Raw genomic sequence first — 9,451 nt, forward strand, 5'->3', positions numbered from 1 at the left:
TCTGCCAATGCATTTACTTCCTTCGTGGAACTGTTCAATGACATCTATCATGACAATTTTTTTTCATCATTCAGGAATTTTGATAAGCCTACAGTTATGGGGTGTGGATTGGCAGATATAGTTGGAGATGTGTGCTTTGGGACTAGGGGGGAAATAAATTATAAAATCATAAAATATTACTATAAATTACACTGAAACTGAAGACTATAATTATGCTGAGTCCAGAGGTCTGTGTTATGTAGACCAGCTGGTATACCACATAACACAGGCAACTCAGGCTCTTAATTTAAACTTTTTAAAAGACATATTGACTGTACTAAAGTTTGACTTATTTCTTTTTGAATCACATATGGTTTAATTCCTCTCTAAAACAGCACCAGTTAAACATAATTACTTACTGTAGCTAATTAAATATTATAAAGAGGAAAGAAAATTGCGATTTTAAGTAACTATTGTCACAGTTGTGGTCATGGTCTGCTATATTTCTAGGAATAGAGAAACTTACTTGCTCTGACTTTCTTAGTCTACTGAGATGTCATTCTATCATCATTTCTGAGATTAAATTCTACGCTAACTGCCTGAATTGTCTGTGAATTCAAATTTGTTATAATTAGATTCTCTTGATTACTACACCATTATTAAAGCTGAATCCTCCCTCATCTCTCTTAGCATGTACAAGTTCAAGTACTAGGTTGTGTGAAAAAATGACTTTTCTTTTTACATTTTAGCTAAAGAGTGAGGGAAATTACTTTAGCGTTGGTTATATGGCATTATAATAGAGAAAAGAAGAAAAATTTGCCTTACAAAAATAAAGAATTTTAATTATTCACCAGTCTACCTGGAATTAATTTATCTGATTTGTCTGATTTGTAGGTAAGTATATGAACATTACCTCTATGTTTATGCATACTTTCTCTGAAATCAGTAGAACTACTTATGTGCAAAAGGTTCTGTACATTGGTACATATTCACATTTTTATGTTAGCAGTCATTACTGGTAAATGGAAGTAATTGGTCTGACCAGTAGATGTATTTTCTATTTCATAGGAACACTACATTGGAAAAAGCACAATAACGTAGTATGTTAACTGATAAATGCTACTGCCGAAAAATAATTTTCATATCTGTGTTACAATCAGAAGCAAAGCTTGTAGAATTCAAGTCAAAAAGGGTGTCAGAATTTGAGAGAAATTTTATTCCCATACACAAAGAGAAATTGAATTGACATTTTCTGCAGAAGGAAATTCTAAGGAAAAAGAAATATTTTAGTATGAATTAAGCTGTTGCATTTTTTTATTTACTATCTGACAACATGATTTTTGGGATTGGACATGATATCTACTTGATTAGATTTGCCAAAAGAGTGGATCAAAATCAGAAATTTCTAGCAGTGTTTCAGATTTCTTAATTCCTCAGCTTTACAAGCTACAGATTTTATAGTTTAACATTTTTCAGTTAACCTTTATTAAATTAATGTTATTTGCATAACTTTGTTGTGTGTTATTTAATTCATGGTTTCTTTTCTTTGCTTGTTACTGTTAATTTATTTGGTAAGATCGGGTTGGTTTACTTCTCTGAAAATTCAGGCTTATCACAGTGTTTAAGGTAGCAGCTAAATCTGTGACACCAAAGATTTCACAACAGTGTTACATAATTAGTCCTTTGATGTAGAATTGGATCAAACTGTAAACATATCAAGAGACAGGCATGTTCTGAGCCAGGATAGAGTTGTTACTAAGTACCAGATTTTCCAAAAGATTTTACTTTTATATCAATAACATTTTCAGGCTTGCACTGTGTTTAATGTTATGCAACCTCTTACTTCAGTGATGCAGTGAGAGGACAGACAAGCAACAACATCCTTCACAGTGAACATGTAAGTGATACGCCTGAAAGAAAAAACAAGTTTCTGCTCTAGTAGTGTCACTGGAAAAGCATCAGTTAACCCAGAATGAAAACAAATCTTCGTATTACCTTTTAACATGTGTTGTATTTAAGGTAACACTTGACAAAATGCAGCAACAGAGCTGTATAGGAGGCTGTTGCACTAGCAGATGGTTTAGGGCTGGACCTCTTCTTCCAACACTACCTTCAAACATAGGAATTCTCTTCTGGCAGAGCAACAGGTCTCATCACACAGTATGCAGACAGAATAGGCCAGCACTGAGATGAAACGCAGCTCTGAAACATGTGACTTTCAGAGCACAGAGTACACAAGGTCATAGGCAATTGATCTTTTGTTATTTTGCATACTGTAAGAACTTCTTTATGGGCCTTGCAATATAGGAGTTATATTTATCAATCATTGAATTGCCAATAGTCCTATCAGCATACTCTGGCTAGACTTAAGGAATGCAGCATCATTCCACAATCCTTATTAATTTTCTTTAAAAACATGAAAGCCAAAACTGAACATACAATTGAGTTCTTCTAAAATATGTAACAACAGATGCCTTGAAAATAAAAATTTTCAGGTACCAAGGAAAACATCTGTTTTGGCCCTATTTATAAAAACTATCCCAGCAATGTGGTTTGCTGAGTTACATTTCAAATAGAATTTAGTAGGTAAAGATTGACTTGGGTATAACGCTATGCCAAAATATCTCAAAACTCTGCAGAAAAAGTGCTGTAAGATCTAAGAAATTCCCTTCTGTCCATCGAGCCATAAGCACAGAAAACAATTTAATAATCCCAAATGGAAGTGTACATATGATGTGACAGCATGGGGTGAAGGACTGTGTCATTTCAGCCATTGAATCAGATGACAGAGAAGGCTTGTGTCACCCCTGTTTATGACACCATGGAAGGGGAAAGCTCATGGATCAAATTTGCTCTTCCTCCCATAAATCTACCTCTCAGAATGTCTTGGCCTCTTGAAAGCAAATTGCCACAACAAAGTTATAGAGGCCTAAAAGCAGAGAAATCTCCGGTGATTAAACTCTAGGGTCTTGTTTATTACCCCACTGTGGACTGACCTTATGCTGCTTTCTGTCTTTCAGTCTGCCATCAGTGTTGCCTCCAGGTTTGGTCTCATGGGGTCCTGGTGGTCAGAAAGCTGGACATGAACCAACAGTGCAGTCTCACATCCTGAAAGGCCACAGTATCCTGGGCTGCACCAAAAGAGAGGTGGACAGCAGGGTGAGGGAGGAGATTGTTCCCTTGTTCAGTGTCCATGCCTGGGGCCTTCAGTACAGGAAGGACAGGGAATTTCTGGAGTGGCTCCAGATGGCCATGAATATGGTTAAAAGGCTGTAGCACTTCTCCTTTGAAGAAAAGTTCATAGTTGGGTTTGTTTATGTTGGAGAAGGGAAGGCTCCAGGAAGACCTCCTTGCAGCTTTCCAGTACTTGAATGCAGCTTACAAGCAGGAGGGGGACTGACTTTGCTTGGTCTAATAGTAATAAGACAAGGGGAAATGGCTTTAAACAAAAAGGGAGAAATATACAGTAGCTGTTAGTAAAAAACTATTTACTCAGGGGGTGAGGGGGCGTTGGCACAAGCTGCCCAGAGAAGCTGTGGATGCCCCATTTGTGAAGGTGCTCAAAGGCAGGTTATGTGGGCCCTGTGCAGCCTGAGCTGGTGGGTGGCACTGCCTATGGCACAGGCTTGGAACTGGATGAGCTTTAAGGTTTCTTCCAACCTAAGCCATTCTTTGATTCAGTGGTCATAAAACAATTAAAAGTAGATCTTATTCCATGTGAACAGGATTTGCTTAAGCCTAGAATACGCAAATACTTCCTTGGGGGAAGAAAATTAGAACAAAAGTTTTGCTTAAACTTAAAACATTAAAAACTTGTAGCAAAGTCCCTCTGACCTCTATGCATCAGTGATAGGACTATCTTTGGAGGAATACATTGATCAAGAGTACATTGACTAAAGGAGTAAATACATTTATTTAAGTGCTGGAAGAATCACAGCCCAATTTGATTCTCATGAAAACTGAATCAATCATCATTGTCATGGTTTGATTAATGTCTGATGTTGATTGATGTTTGAACTGATGAAGTGATATTCATTCATCAGTGATTTTATAATTACTTGAGAGAGAAAAAAAATAAACTAAAAAACAAACAAAAACAAACACAAATACATCAAAGTACACCTACAAGATTAAACTCATAAGAAATTTAGTATTTGAGTCAAGCCCTTTTTTCCTTGCAAATATGTGCATATGCTAACTATGATCAATCACATATGTCACTGTGTGCCTAACTAATGCATATTTTCTGCATTGTGTAGTTCCAGCAAAGACTTTTTACATGAAATGTAAAGCACAGGATTTGGAGCCAGCTCAGTCTCTGCATGCCTATGTGATCACCTCTGAGTTTTCTCACAGGAAGAGGGCAATCAGATCTTGTAATCTTCTGACATTTCCATTTTAGAAGCTAAGATACTGGTACTGCTTAGACAGCGGGGTAGAAGGAGAGCTTTCATTGAAATAAGTAGATCTTTACTGTTGACAATGTTTAAAAGGGATCGGATTCCCTGAGAACAGTATTTCAAAGTGAATATCCAGTGTTGTAGACAAACTTCATTAGATCAAATGCAATTTAAAGAGCACTAAGACACATTAAAAACAATAAATAGAGGGAATTAATAATATAATGGAATTTCGTATATAAAGCCTCAATCTAAATTTATGTCTTCTGCTGTTCAACTCTGTAAGAAAAATCCCTGCAACTCATATGCACTCTTTCCTCAGCCACAAGCACCACTGAAGTCATTTCAGATGGCTATGCTTTCCTGAAGAAAAGGTAACCTCAAATAACAATCAGTGGGCTATCCCGAAGGAGACAGCAAGACTGACCAGGCGGTGATGCCCTATTTTCTGATATTACATTTTGTCACCATACAAATTATAATTTCAGTCCACGCTGATAATCATCTCCAGCCAAAACACAGATCCTTGAGAGAGGACATCCTAGTCAATTCAGCACTTCAGTTTAGTTTCAGATTGCCAGTCATGTAAAGTGTATGGATCTGACACAGGAGTAGCCAAGGAGAGGATTCTACCTACTCAAAACTGAGGAAGTATTGTAAGCCTTGTTCTTGACAGCACAGTGTGGTGCCCAAACAGCAACCAGGAGAGTATTGTGAACACAAGAGACATGATCTGTGGATGCTCCTGAGTGTAGGATAAGCCAGATTTTCCTAGGATTTCCAAATACGCAGTACATAGACTCCTGAAGAGAGCACAGTATATTCCCATCCTGCAGCACATTTGGAGATCTGTAATGCAGTCTCTCATAAAACCAATATTTTTATGTTGTATGCAATCATTTAAGGGTAGAGGGAGACAAGAAATGCATTTAGTTACTTTGTAGCTTATAAAATGAATGGAGAACATCTCTTTCCTTACCATTTCATACTACTATAAGTTACAGTCCAGTAAGGAACCCAGTCCACCTCCTGGACTGCCTGCAAACATATGGGCAGCCACTTATGAAGCTAGGAACTTTCCAGATGTATCAAATGAGATTGCTGTATTAGCTAAGCCAAATGGAGATGCACGAAGGTTATCTTGGATGAAAGCAAAACTCTGTTACTTACACAAGAGACCAAAATATGAGTCAGTTTTTGCTTTCCTAGTATTAACAACTTTTGAAAAGACAGTTAATCTATCATGTCAAGACTGGAAAATATGGCACTATTATTCAAGCCAAGTTTGATTTTGTTTATTGTTGCCAAGGGAAACATAATCTGATAAGCATCCTTTCTTTCTCTGAAAATAGTAATAACAAAGATGTGAAAAAATTAATTTTCAAAACAAACAAGTTTAACATATTTCCTTCAAACTTTTTTTTTAATGACAATATTGCAGCTTTATTTTTCATCTTCAGAAGTCTGTTCCTCATTTTGGAAGTTTTTATTTTGTGGGTTTTTTTTTGCTTTTTGTGTTGTTGTGGTTTTTTTTGTCAAATAAATTTGTTAATTTTTTAAGGTAATATTTCAGAAAATCTTAATCTGCTGATGTCAGAGAAAATGGGAAATCAGTAGAAGGGTGTTTTTCTGTTCACATTGGAGTAAAGTTATGTTTTTTCTTCCTAACTTCAGTGTTCTGAATTTTCAATCAGACTAGGAGCCCACAGTTTCAAATACATCAGATGACATCCTGGAAAGTACAAAGTGGTAAAAAAATAATATTATATTTTTAGCTTGTCATTTATTTTTTTAATCATAAAGATACATAAAATTTCATTTCCAGAAGAGAAAAAGAACATCATTTTGTTAAATAAATCAATAGCAGATGAATTTGCATGTATTTCCAGAAAAATTATTCTTGGGAGTTCCTACATCTCCCATAAAATAATTTATTTTCATTGTAAAATTTTGCCAACATAAAAATAAACTGGAATAGGTACTGAAAGGAATCTTCTGGAAAATCTGCTTAGGAGAGCACAGAAGATTTTGTTCCTTTGGATGGTTGATAATCTCTAGAGGTTGTGGACATGGCAAGTCAGATACATAATCTGTCCACTTGTCCACAGCTAATGCCTGTATCTGTGTATATTTATCAGTGAATCATATGCAGCATCCTAAGCAGTTCCAAGAGCAGGAGGACTATTCCTCAGCTGATGGTTCTAATTCCAGAAAATGTCCTGAGAGAATCACCGCAGAGAAGTAGATAGAGAGCAGTTATCTCAGAAGCTAACCTTAAAAATTAAAGGTGATGTACTTACACTGAACAAAGACCTATTACTTCAAAATCAGCTCACTAAATATGGATTTACAAAGAAGTAAAATCAAATGCTTTCTCCATTTAATTTAATTTATTTCGCTGATTTCCTCAGTGACTCTCAATTCTAGCTCATGAAGTTTAGTCTAAGTACATTTCTACTTTGATTCTGTTTAATACGTTTTCCTCAAAGAGTGTTATTTATCACCTTTAGCTTTAGCAGTCTTACAGATATCTATTTAAATTCCATGGTTTAGATCCTTTGTAATAATCAAAGGAAAGTTAACAGTCCATCCAAAGACATCTCTTCTGTGCATTGTATTCCTTTTTTAAAATAGGATGAATAATTTTCCAGAAATGGTTATTTTTCCCTTTTGAGTCTGAGTTGAAAGATGTCCCAGTGTCTTATAGATCTTTATGACATCTACAGTTACTTACGCCAACAGCTATACATTCCTCTAAAGGTCACACAAGACTGCACGTTTTAAGTGCTCTTTGCATTACAGAACAAACATAGCCATGTGGGGAAGATTCTAAGGCATAAAATGAAGACAGAGATCCATAGGCTAATCCATGGATGACAGAGTTCAATTTGTTTAAGCTGTTACTTTGCACTAATCCTTTCTGTCCTAATAGGAGAGATACACTGTGCCTCAACATCTTAGCAGCCTTTGCTCTCCAGTACCTACAGACTTCTCTTTTACTTAGAAGCCCAGAACTGTGCATAGCACTCCAGATGTGGCCTCACTAGTGCTGACTATATAAGAAGGAAAACCCCCCTCTTTCTGATGGCAAAGCTTTCATTAATGCTGGAAGAATGTCTTTAGCCTGCTTCACTGCAGTTTATGTTCAGCTTATTCTTCAACAAGGGACCGAAGGTCATTTTCCACCAAGCTGTTTCCGGTTCAGGTCGCCTTCAGCATGTCCTTGTGCCTGGCGGTGTTCTTTTCCAGGTGAAGGACTTCGTATTTCTCATTGATGAATTACATAAGGTCCCTGTAAGCCAATTTCTCCAACCTTCTAGGGTCCCTCTGAATGGCAGTACAACCCTCTGGTGTAACAGCCGCTCATCGCAGTTTCGTGTCATCTCCATATTTGCTAAAGTTACAATCTGCTACATCATTCAGATTATTAATGAAGATATTAAACAGGATCAGAACAGCATTGACCTCCAGGGTACATTACTTATTTACCTCCATCTTTATTTCCTGCTAATGATCACTCCCTCAGCCAAGTTATTTAACCACTTTTTGATCCAACTAACTATTTACTTGTGCAGTTCATACAACATCAGATTTTCTATGGGAATATTCTGGGAGAAAGCATCAGAGGTCCTGCTGCAGTCCATGCAGATAATATGCACTGTTCTCCACTCGTCTACCAGACCAGTAATTCCATCATTGTAACTTTTCTACTTGGTAAGGTATGACTTCTCCTTGATGGATCCACACTGACTTGTCCTTTATGTGTCTAGAAATGGTTTGCAGGATTACTGCCCCTGTCTCATTCCCAGGGATTGAGATGAGCCTGACCATCCCACAATTTTGCAGGCCCTCCTTCTTATCCTTCTTGAACTTAGAAATGACATTCACTTTCTGCCAGTCCTCAGCAATTTCTCACAGTCACCATGAACATTTAAAGATCAGTGATAGTAGCCTCAAAATGACATCAGCCAGTTCCTTCAGCACTTGTGAGTGCATTCCTTTAGAGTCCATGGACTCGAAGATTGCCCAGTTTGCTTAAGTATTCCCTGACCCAATTCTTTTCCAACAAAGGCATATCTCTCTTACTCCAACATTTTCCTCTGCTTTCTGGCACCTGAAATTCCTGAAGATGAGACTTGCTGGTAAAGTCTGAGGCAAAGGAGACATTCAGCATCTCCTTTTTCAACGGCCCATGTAACTAGGTCTCCCATCCCATTCAGCAGCAAGCTCACATTTTCCATTCTTGCTGTCTTTGGCATCCCTAGCAGATTTGATTCCAGATGGGCTTCAGTGTTTTTAACTGCATCTTTGCATGCTCGTGCAAGTTCTCTAAATTCCTCATGGGTTTCCTGTCCCTGCTTACACTTCTGTATGTCTCCTTTTTATGTCTTCATGTTGCCAGGATTCGTGGATGTTTATTTATTCATGTATGTCTCTTGTCATCTTTACTCAATTTACAGGAGTGAAAACATTCTATGAGTTTATTGTAGCCTATCTAACGCTATATTCAGACCTTAGATAGAAGTCTGAATAGAAGTGTCTCTCTATATATTGAAAACTTGATAAAGTACATCAAAAATTCAGAAATCTTGATTATAGACCTAACTAGAGATTCAGCATTGAAAGTGTGAGAACTGAGAATTGTGTGTCCTGGTTTCAGCTGAGACAGTGTTAATAGCACACCAGTGTTTGGGTTGTTGCTTATAGAAGGACATCCAAAGACAGGATGGGCTACTTAGCAGAAGAGCTGCTACTGTCATGGCACAGTGGCAGTGGACAGGGTGGAGTCAAGACAGCTAGCCTGGATTAAGCATGGATTATTCTATACCATGTGACATTATGTGTAAGGCTATAAAGCTGTGAGGAGTTGGCCAAAGGTGCCTACTGCTTGGAGATTGTTGGGTGTCAGTTGGAGAGTGGTGAGATGTTGTGTTGCTGCTGGGGTACTGGTCAGCAGCAGTTGTATTGTTAGCTGGGTGTTAGTGAGTGTCAAGTAACTGAGTTATAGACTATATATATTGCTATAGTTGTTTTATTTTTTTTCCTGTGTTAGCAGATGGATTTTGTCTCAA

The sequence above is a fragment of the Coturnix japonica genome, chromosome 1 (assembly GCF_054131305.1).
Source record: "Coturnix japonica strain WE chromosome 1, WE-NBRP24, whole genome shotgun sequence".
Taxonomy (NCBI): Eukaryota; Metazoa; Chordata; class Aves; order Galliformes; family Phasianidae; genus Coturnix; species Coturnix japonica.